The sequence below is a fragment of the Oncorhynchus mykiss genome, chromosome 10, assembly GCF_013265735.2.
Source record: "Oncorhynchus mykiss isolate Arlee chromosome 10, USDA_OmykA_1.1, whole genome shotgun sequence".
Classification (NCBI taxonomy): domain Eukaryota; kingdom Metazoa; phylum Chordata; class Actinopteri; order Salmoniformes; family Salmonidae; genus Oncorhynchus; species Oncorhynchus mykiss.
Genome location: NC_048574.1, coordinates 53,959,621 through 53,970,025, shown reverse-complemented (window position 1 = coordinate 53,970,025; position 10,405 = coordinate 53,959,621). Strand labels below are relative to the sequence as shown.

The 10,405-nt window shown below is 40.7% G+C and overlaps 1 protein-coding gene across 2 annotated transcripts in view; it reads left to right on the top strand.

Moving 5' to 3' along the window:
- Positions 1–5,295: 5,295 nt before the first annotated feature.
- Positions 5,296–10,405, top strand: part of acsl1a (acyl-CoA synthetase long chain family member 1a) — a 62,560-nt gene continuing 57,450 nt past the window's right edge. The window contains exon 1 of one of the 2 annotated variants that reach the window (XM_036933377.1): positions 5,296–5,419. The gene's annotated coding sequence lies outside the window, so the exon portion shown is untranslated. The remainder of the gene's footprint in view (positions 5,420–10,405) is intronic. The other variant, XM_021619047.2, reaches the window with a different exon arrangement.

Sequence of the window (10,405 nt, the reverse complement as noted above, 5' to 3'; positions counted from 1 at the left end):
AGAAGGTTCTTCAAGAACCCCATAGGAGGCGGGGTTCATTGAGGAACCTCCTTAGTTGGTGTTTTTTGTTGTTGCAGGAACCCAACTGCCCAACTGAAACATTTGGATTTGAATATGAAAGGAGAGCAGGCTCAGACACTTAACTGAAAAATGTAAAGATCTCCATTTAAGGTAAGGCTTGTCCCTTATATGATCTAAATTGATATTGTTTTATGATGATACCATCTTTTCATATTTGTGCAAATCTTTGTAAAACAAAAAATGGACAAATTTCAATTGACAAATTTCAAATTTTAAATGTCAATATCAATCAACAGAGGTAAGAATATGTTTACTATAAGAATATGTTGAAGGCTAGCTGTATTAGGTAGAGGTGACTGAACTGCTCACATTTGTGTCTGTAGGTATATAGGGGGCGGCAGGGTAGCCTAGTGTTAGAGTGTTGGACTAGTAACCGGAAGGTTGCGAGTTCAAACCCCCGAGCTGACAAGGTACAAATCTGTCGTTCTGCCCCTGAACAGGCAGTTAACCCACTGTTCCCAGGCCGTCATTGAAAATAAGAATTTGTTCTTAACTGACTTGCCTGGTTAAATAAAGGTAAAATAAAAATAGAGGAGGCAAAGGTATGTCAATTGGTATTGGTCCTTACCATCCTTACCTCTTCAATGAAAATCCCATAGGCCTCTCTACATTACATGTGCATGAAAAACATTATCAAAACAGTTTTTTTCATTCACTACAAAAACCAAGGCATGTTCTGTCGTGTGCATGTTTTTTTAATTAAACATCTGTACTATTTTTTGGGATTCACAGACTTCACCCTCCCTACACCTCTGTCACGACCGTCGTACGAATAATTGGACCAGCATTTCACATTTTATTGATCGTAACATTTCCTAAACAACGCTATAACGATCGTGCCCTACATAGGCACTCATACAAAACAATATCCCACATCGCAGGTGGGAAAAAGGACACACTAAGTATGATCCCCAATTACATGTAACGATCATCAGCTGCCTCCAATTGGGAACCATACACACACACACACACACCAACATAGAAATATAATACCTAGAAACCCCCCTAGTCACGCCCTGACCTAAAACACGCAGGGCGTGACAATACAACAGGAAACTTGTTCGATCACCATACAATGCAAACTCACTCATTCTGGCTATGGATATGGAGAACATCAACACATTAACATGTCACTAAAATCATTATTAACACTGACAACTAAAATATTGTGTTACTGCTATGCATATTAATAATAATAATAATAATAATAGGGCAGGGGGGATAGTTCAAAAACGAACTCCAAAAGGTTCTTCAAAATGTTTTTCGAGGATCCATTTAAAGGGTTATTTGAATAACATATAGGGGTTCCCCCACAGTTTCAATTTGAAGAACCCCTAAAGGATATTCCAGGAACCTTTTCTTTTTAGAGTGTAGAGTGAATCTTTCCACTTTGTCCTATTGGAGCACACTGGTGGATGGAGAATAATGATGTAGTACTTACAGCCACATCCATATACTCATGACAAATTGATATGAGGTCAACATATAGAAATGTACAGTGTTCAGCAGTTAGCAAACTATACGTTAACTAAGCACCATACAATTTGAGTTCAGTAGTTATCCATTTTGAGCAGTTTGATTAGGTGATAATAGTATTGTTAACAAATGACAAGAAAATAATATTAAAAGTAAAGTGAATATTGTATTTTGAGAAAAGCAGATACTTTGATTGAATATGTAGACTATCCAAATTGAAAGAGTGATTTTGTGCAATGAACAAGTGACTTTGTAAATGTATTTGTTTTACTCAGTCAAAATGTGCTTATAGTTTTGAAACATGAGCCATTTTGAGAATCTACTTAGATTTTTTCGCTTAGAGTTAAAATGTACAACATACTTGCACCAAAGTGATTGTAAAAACTGTAACGCTATAATTGAAGTGTTGATAATTTTTTATCAGAAAAAAATGCCTATTTTGTAGCCTACAGATGTCAGATCTTCATATGACCCATTTTGTTGCAGGAGGAGAACAATCCTGCTGCAGGGGAATTTGAATGAATATTGAATATTTAGAATCGTCAAAAGGGGGCAATTAGAAGTGAAGTTTGCACTACCGTACCTAGGGGTCTACGGTTTAAAACAATTCTAGCATTCACATGTTTATGAATGTTATGCATTTTATTGCAATACCTTATAAAGTAATATGTAGTCAGCCATTCAAATAGATACTCTTCAAATTGACAATGAAATAATGACTAAATTATCCTCTTTAGTTTAAGCTTTAGATTAGAACCTTTTGTCTTTGACATTTCATTGAATAAACATAACTGAGTCTGACATCAATGATTTGCTGAGTCTCACTTTGATGGGTCCTACTCTAGAGTGCGCCATTGGTCTGGTCACATTAAATAATGAGCAAAAAAAAATAATGGGGTTCATCATTTGATCAAATAACAGTTTTCCATAATCAAACATTTATGGTTCGAAAGAAAGGCAAAGCTTTCCAATGATGTAAAATTAAAAGCCTGTAATTGAACGTAAAAAAGTTGATTGATAAAACACTTTGTACTATTGATGATGTACCTGTATATGGATATGAAATATGAAATATTGTTATTACAGTATGAACAGATTCCAGATATGACCACAATAGGAATACATACATTGTAGACATTAAACTCGTCTGTCATCTGTGTGGCCATGCACACCTCCAACTCAATCATCAAGTTTGCAGATGACACTACAGTGGTAGGCTTGATTACCAACAACGATGAGACGGCCTACAGGGAGGAGGTGAGGGCCCTCGGAGTGTGGTGTCAGGAAAATAACCTCATACTCACCGAAAACACACTCAAACTTTTACAGATGCACAATCGAGAGCATCCTGTCGGGCTGTATCACCACCTGGTACGGCAACTGCTCCGCCCACAACCGTAAGGCTCTCCAGAGGGTAGTGAGGTCTGCACAACGCATCACCGGGGGAAAACTATCTGCCCTCCAGGACACCTACACCACCTGATGTCACAGAAAGGCCACAAAGATCATTGAGGACAACGACCACCCGAGCCACTGCCTGTTCACCCCGCTATCACCCAGAAGACGAGGTCAGTACAGGTGCATCAAAGCTGGGACCGAGAGACTGAAAAACAGCTTCTATCTCAAGGTCATCAGACTGTTAAACAGCCATTGAGTGACTGCTGCCAACATACTGACTCAAATCTCTAGCCACTTTAATAATTATAAATTGGATGTAAATGTATCCCTAGTCACTTTAAACAATGCCACTTTATATAATGTTTACATACCCTACATTACTCATCTCATATGTATATACTGTACTCTATACCATCTACTGCATATTGCCTATGCCACACGGCTATCGCTCATCAATATATTTATATGTACATATTCTTATTCATCCCTTTACACTTGTGTGTATAAGGTAGTTGTTGTGAAATTGTTAGATTACTCGTTAGATATTACTGTACAGTCGGAACTAGAAGCACAAGCATTTCGCTACACTCGCATTAACATCTGCTAACCATGTGTATGTGACCAATACAATTGATTTGATTTGATTTGATGGCAGACCTTGGTGTTGGATGAGTTGAGTTGACACCCATTCAACTCTAAGTGCATTGAGCACCTCGTGGAAAAGCACTATAGAAATCCAATCCATTATGTTCATAATTATTGTTTGTCATCAGCTTAAAGGGGTAGAACATGTAGACCTACTGTCAGGGATGGCCCCCACATCAGCCCATTTTTTCCCCTTGTAACATTAACCTGAACTGCTCTATGGAAAGTCCATTCAACCTACTGTTTTTCCCAAGTGGGAAAAAGTGAGAGATGGGATGTAGTGGTGGGTTGCTTTATGACTTTGCGGTTGTGGCTGCAGACGGGGCTCTGCACAGAACTATTGGCCAGATTTACCCATGTTTGCACTAGATGTCATATTGGCACCTGTTTCTTTCAGTAAAGGATAAAATACCAAAAACTGTCTTCATCTACACTATTCCTACACATCTACACACATACACGTATTCTTTCTCAAAACTTTTATTTGCTATTTATGTACGTTCAGTCCTCTGCAGCTGGTAGTTGGTAGAGCATGGCTTTTGCAACACCAGGATAGTGGTTTAATTCCTGGGTTCTCCCTAACGTAAAAATTGTATGCACGCTTTACTGTAAGACTGCTAAAAGGCATATTATTATTATTATTATTATTATATTATTTCATAAAACAGGTGGACATGGAACATCCTTTTCTCAGACAAACAGTGTTGTACACAGATTGTACACACATTTTTTAAATGTACATATTTGGACAATAGTACGTTTTTTACTTTACATTCATTCCCCATCATTTGGGATCAGCCACTGGCTTGGTTGAGGCACCTGCTCGGGATGTTGTTGACCAATCCTAGGGAATGTCACCAGCTCCCTCAGATTTCTCTGTGCTCTTTTGTTGCTTCCATGAGTCGACACACCACAATTGCTCTATTGAATTGGAGATCTGGACACTGATGGTCGGTCAAGAACAAGAACAAGTTTGTGTTCCTTTTTGCCATTTATCAAATGGGATTGAATGTGTTTGATGATGTATATGTTGGTTTGTCAATATGTGATCAAACTTTCAATTCTTTTCAGTTAGCTTTTTGGCACAATAGAAGCACAGGTTTAGGGCACAAGGCTAAAGGGATTTTTTGTAAAGGATTTTAAAGTGACAATAAAGCATAAATTCATCCTGTAAATGTTAGTTGTCACCATCAGATCACAGAATACAGTGTGTGAGTAACTTGACTGTTGACTGACAATCTTAATATTAGTTGGTTGGATGAAGCTAAGTTAGGCTAGACAGCATAAGCAATTGAGCAGTTGGCTCCATACAATGTCTTTTACATACTGTAGGCTATAATGTCCTTTAGCCTGGTGGAATATCATCGTTTGTCCATATGAGAAAAAGGGTAGGCCTAATTAATGGATGTCTGATAATGTGGCAAAACTGTGTTGTCAAAAACAACAAAAAATGTAATAAAATCGTAGACTACATGAATTGTTCTGATAAAGATTGTATTGAAATTGAATTTGGAACAAAATTGAACTTGTCTGAACAAACTTGCATCCGAAGCATCTTTAAAAAACAAATACAAGTTGTTTGAGCAAATTTGAATAATGTGACGTAAATAAAGTGTGATGGAATGTGCAAAAAGATGGACGCGTACGTAACAATAAAAATTGTCCAATGAAAACACGCCTTTGAAAATTGTATGGGGAAAATATTAGACAGCATCACTGATTGGCCAAGCAGCTGCTTTACAAGTGAGATCCACTGTTGAGCGATACATCCTCTTTAAAGATTGTGAATGGTTCACGCCTAGGAGGCTGCCTGACACAGGTTTGTTGGATGTTTAACTTTATGCTTTGCCTGTTCAGTTATATTATTCCTAGTTTGTACTCAATAACTATGTAAAAATAAGAAATGCACTGTGTGTTTGTTTGCGCAATAACTGGGTCATGAAAAAAAACAACAGTCGCTCAGTTTTCAAAAGGCGTAACGTTAGATGTCTGATGGTGGATTAGTTCGTTTTAAATGTAGATAATATCCATCATAATGTCAATACAGATTACGTGCACATCGCTGGCTGGATAGACTACGCATTTTAAGACGTAGGCCTATACAAAACAATATTTCTATTTTACAGGCGTTCCCTATTTCGTAGCATGCTCGGTGAATCAACACGTAGTCATAAAAATAGCTATCTGCTGTATAACTTTTTCTTCCTCTAAACTATATATCAACTTCTTGCGACCGCAAACTAAAGACGACATTTTCAAGGCAGTCTAGTGGAAGAGATTGAGTAAAAAGGTCGTATGAGTTGTGAACTGAAAGGAGATACTACGTTTGTGAGACACTCAACTTTGTTTAGAAACGTTTATTATCGTGATGCGCGCTTTTAGAACTTGTGAAAGGAGCCCGAATGACGCCATTGTTTGTTCGCTAATATTGTAATAGAAGTTTAAAAGGAGACAATGTATCCATTGTCAAACTCGTGTTGTGGCATCCCCGCCTTGTCATTTGCTTCGACAGTTTGCTGAGTTACTACTATAAGTGATTCTCGAAAAATATTCATAGGTCAATTGATTTACTTTTTAAAGCCATTTATTTAAACAAGCAACATAAAATACAATATTTCCACTAGTAAAGCAAAAGCGATAGGCTACTCCGATGCATAGAGAAAACAATTGAAATACTTTTGATTTTGAAATTAACAGTAACTTTCTTTATCATGTTTAATTTTAAATGGAAATTGGGATACCCATTTAAGTGATCGTGCAAGGTTCTGTTGAAATTGCAATGTAGCAATTTATTTTCAAAGAGTAGCTCAAAGCCTATTAATGCTGCATTAGCCTACTCAGGGTTTCAGTCTTAGTGACCTTTTCAAATGAAGGTTTATTTTTTTCTTTCTCTAAACAGTTAATTCCTAAGCATTATTAAGCTTGGTACAGGTGGCAAGATTTAGACCTGTTGGTGTTACTAAGTCCTCAATGTTCTTTGCTAGAAAGCTGTAATGTGCACTTTTTTAACCCTGTCCTGCCCAGGCCAGTCCAGGGTGGCTTCAAGTTCACAGCAATTTCAAAGACAAACACTTGCTACCAATGGTTGTGGCCTACTTATTAGGCCCAAGTTCAAATATTGACAGGTGCCATTGAAACTTGGTTTGGTAGAACACCTCAACATTTGACGACATAAGCTAGGCCAATACCTGGCTCATTGTGGTACAGCAGACAACCACATTAGAGGAATTGTGTGGAATGTTGCCTGGAGTCTGTTTTTGACATTGATTCACTGTCTGAGTGCGCTGCTTTTAACCGGCTCTCCTGTTGACAATATTCTCGAGATGCGAACCCTTTTTTTTTTTTCTCCACTGGATTGGTCTGCCATGTGGTTATCATCTGGCGTAGTTCATATACTACAATGGAGATAGTATTACAGTACCGCTGTTGCTTTTTGTTTTAGGTGAAAGGTGAAAGTCTCCTATTGAGAGTTGACTACAACCCCCAGGGACAGTGTGTTCCCGAAAATCTGGAGTAGTCCGCATAAAAATAAAGTTGTCAGTAGTAGCATGCATTCATGCCTCTTTGAATTCAGATATGAAGTGATGTGTTGACTGACAACCATGTGGTAACTTCTACAGAAGATCTTCTCACGCCTTTTATAATATTACAAAGGGATTCTGCTACGATGTCTGGTTCGTATTTGTATGTTACAGATGTTATCTCTCCAAATGTGCCACAAAATAGATCCAGAAACATATACACTGCTCAAAAAAATAAAGGGAACACTTAAACAACACTGTAACTCCAAGTCAATCACACTTATGTGAAATCAAACTGTCCACTTAGGAAGCAAAACTGATTGACAATAAATTTCACATGCTGTTGTGCAAATGGAATAGACAACAGGTGGAAATTATAGGCAATTAGCAAGACACCCCCAATAAAGGAGTGGTTCTGCAGGTGGGGACCACAGACCACTTCTCAGTTCCTATGCTTCCTGGCTGATATTTTGGTCACTTTTGAATGCTGGCGGTGCTTTCACTCTAGTGGTAGCATGAGACGGAGTCTACAACCCACACAAGTGGCTCAGGTAGTGCAGCTCATCCAGGATGGCACATCAATGCGAGATGTGGCAAGAAGGTTTGCTGTGTCTGTCAGCGTAGTGTCCAGAGCATGGAGGCGCTACCAGGAGACATGGAGGAGGCCGTAGGAGGGCATCAACCCAGCAGCAGGACCGCTACCTCCGCATTTGTGCAAGGAGGAGCACTGCCAGAGCCCTGCAAAATGACCTCCAGCAGGCCACAAATGTACATGTCTGCTCAAACGGTCAGAAACGGACTCCATGAGGGTGGTATGAGGGTCCGACGTCCACAGGTGGGGGTTGTGCTTATACAGCCCAACACCGTGCAGGACGTTTGGCATTTGCCAGAGAACACCAAGATTGGCAAATTCGCCACTGGCGCCCTGTGCTCTTCAGATGAAAGCAGGTTCACACTGAGCACATGTGACAGTCTGGAGACGTCATGGAGAACGTTCTGCTGCCTGCAACATCCTCCAGCATGACCGGTTTGGCGGTGGGTCAGTCATGGTGTGGGGTGGCATTTCTTTGGGGGGCCATGTGCTCGCCAGAGGTAGCCTGACTGCCATTAGGTACCGAGATGAGATCCCCAGACCCCTTGTGAGACCATATGCTGGTGCGGTTGGCCCTGGGTTCCTCCTAATGCAAGACAATGCTAGACCTCATGTGGCTGGAGTGTGTCAGCAGTTCCTGCAAGAGGAAGGCATTGATGCTATTGACTGGCCCGCCCGTTCCCTAGACCTGAATCCAATTGAGCACATCTGGGACATCATGTCTCGCTCCATCCACCAACTCCTGGACAGTCGGATGCTTTAGTCCAGGTCTGGGAGGAGATCCCTCAGGAGACCATCCGCCACCTCATCAGGAGCATGACCAGGCGTTGTAGGGAGGTCATAAAGGCACGTGGAGGCCACACACACTACTGAGCCTCATTTTGACTTGTTTTAAGGACATTACATCAAAGGATGTAATGTCAGCCTGTAGTGTGGTTTTCCACTTTGATTTTGAGTGTGACTCCAAATCCAGACCTCCATGGATTGATAAATTTGATTTCCATTGATAATTTTTGTGTGATTTTGTTGTCAGCACATTCAACTATGTAAAGAAAGTATTTAATAAGAATATTTAATTCATTCAGATCTAGGATGTGTTATTAGTGTTCCCTTTATTTTTTTGAGCAGTGTATTTTTTTATGACTATGCATGAAATAGGAGATGGACTACAAGATGGACCACAATGTGTCTATTTAAAAAAATAATAATTACAAAATTAAAAGTAACAGCCAGTATCTGGTGTGGCCACCAGCTGCATTAAGTACTGCAGTGCATCTCCTACCCATGTGCTGCACCAGATTTGCTAGTTCTTGCTGTGAGATGTTACTGCACTCTTCCACCAAGGCACCTGCAAGTTCCTGGACATTTCTGGGGGGGTAATGGCCCTAGCACTCACCCTCCGTTCCAACAGGTCCCAGACATGCTAAATGGGATTGAGAGCCGGGCTATTCGCTGGCCATTGCAGAACACCGACATTCCTGTCTTGCCGAAAATCACGCACAGAACGAGCAGAAAAGTTGGTGATATTGTCATGCTGGAGGGTCCTGTCAGGATGAGCCTGAAGGAAGGGTACCATATGAGGGAGGAGGATGTCTTCCCTGTAACGCACAGCATTGAGATTGCCTGCAATGACAACAAGCTCAGTCCGATGATGCTGTGACACACCGCCCCAGACCATGACGGACCATCCACCTCCAAATCGATCCCGCTCCAGAGTACAGGCCTCGGTGTAACGCTCATTCCTTCGACGATAAACATGAATCCGACCATCACCCCTGGTGAGACAAAACCGCAACTCGTCAGTGAAGAGCAATTTTTGCCAGTCCTGTCTGGTCCAGCGACGGTGGGTTTGTGCCCATAGGTGACGTTGTTGCCGGTGATGTAAGGCAGGTCCTCACCAGACAACAGGCCTACAAGCCTTCAGTCCAGCCTATTTCAGACAGTCTGAGCACTGATGGAGGGATTGTGCATTCCTGGTGTAACTCGTACAGAATGGGAACAACAACTGCCCCTGTCCTGTAGTTGTGATGTTCGGATGTACTGATCCTCTGCAGGTGTTGTTACACGTGGTCTGCCACTTCGAGGATGATCAGCTGTCCGCCCTCTCTCCCTGTAGTGCAGTCTTAGGCGTTTCACAGTACGGACATGGCAATTTATTGCCCTAGCCACATCTGCAGTCTTTATGCCTCCTTGCAGCATGTCTAATGCATGTTCCCGCAGATGAGCAGGGACCCTGGGCATCTTTCTTTTGTTTTTTTTTTCGGAGTCAGTAGGAAGGCCTCTTTAGTGTCCTACGTTTTCATCACTGTGACCTTAATCGCCTACCGTCTAAGTAGTTAGTGTCTTAAAGACCGTTCCCACAGGTGCATGTTCATTAATTGTTTATGGTTCATTGAACATGCATGGGAAACAGTGTTTAAACCCTTTACACCTTTACATTGAAGATCTGTGAAGTTATTTGGATTGTTACGAATTATTTGAAAGACAGGGTCCCGAAAAGGGACGTTTCTTTTTATTATCACGTTTCTATTCTTATCACTTGTGAATGATGCCCAGCATGTGCAGTAAGGCAACTTTTTCAAATCATAGTCACACACATGTAGCCTAGCCCATAGGCCTATATGTTTTGATAAGGTTGGTATCTAACTAAACAGGCCAAATTACTCCAAATGTAGCCTAGGTTCCCTGGAAC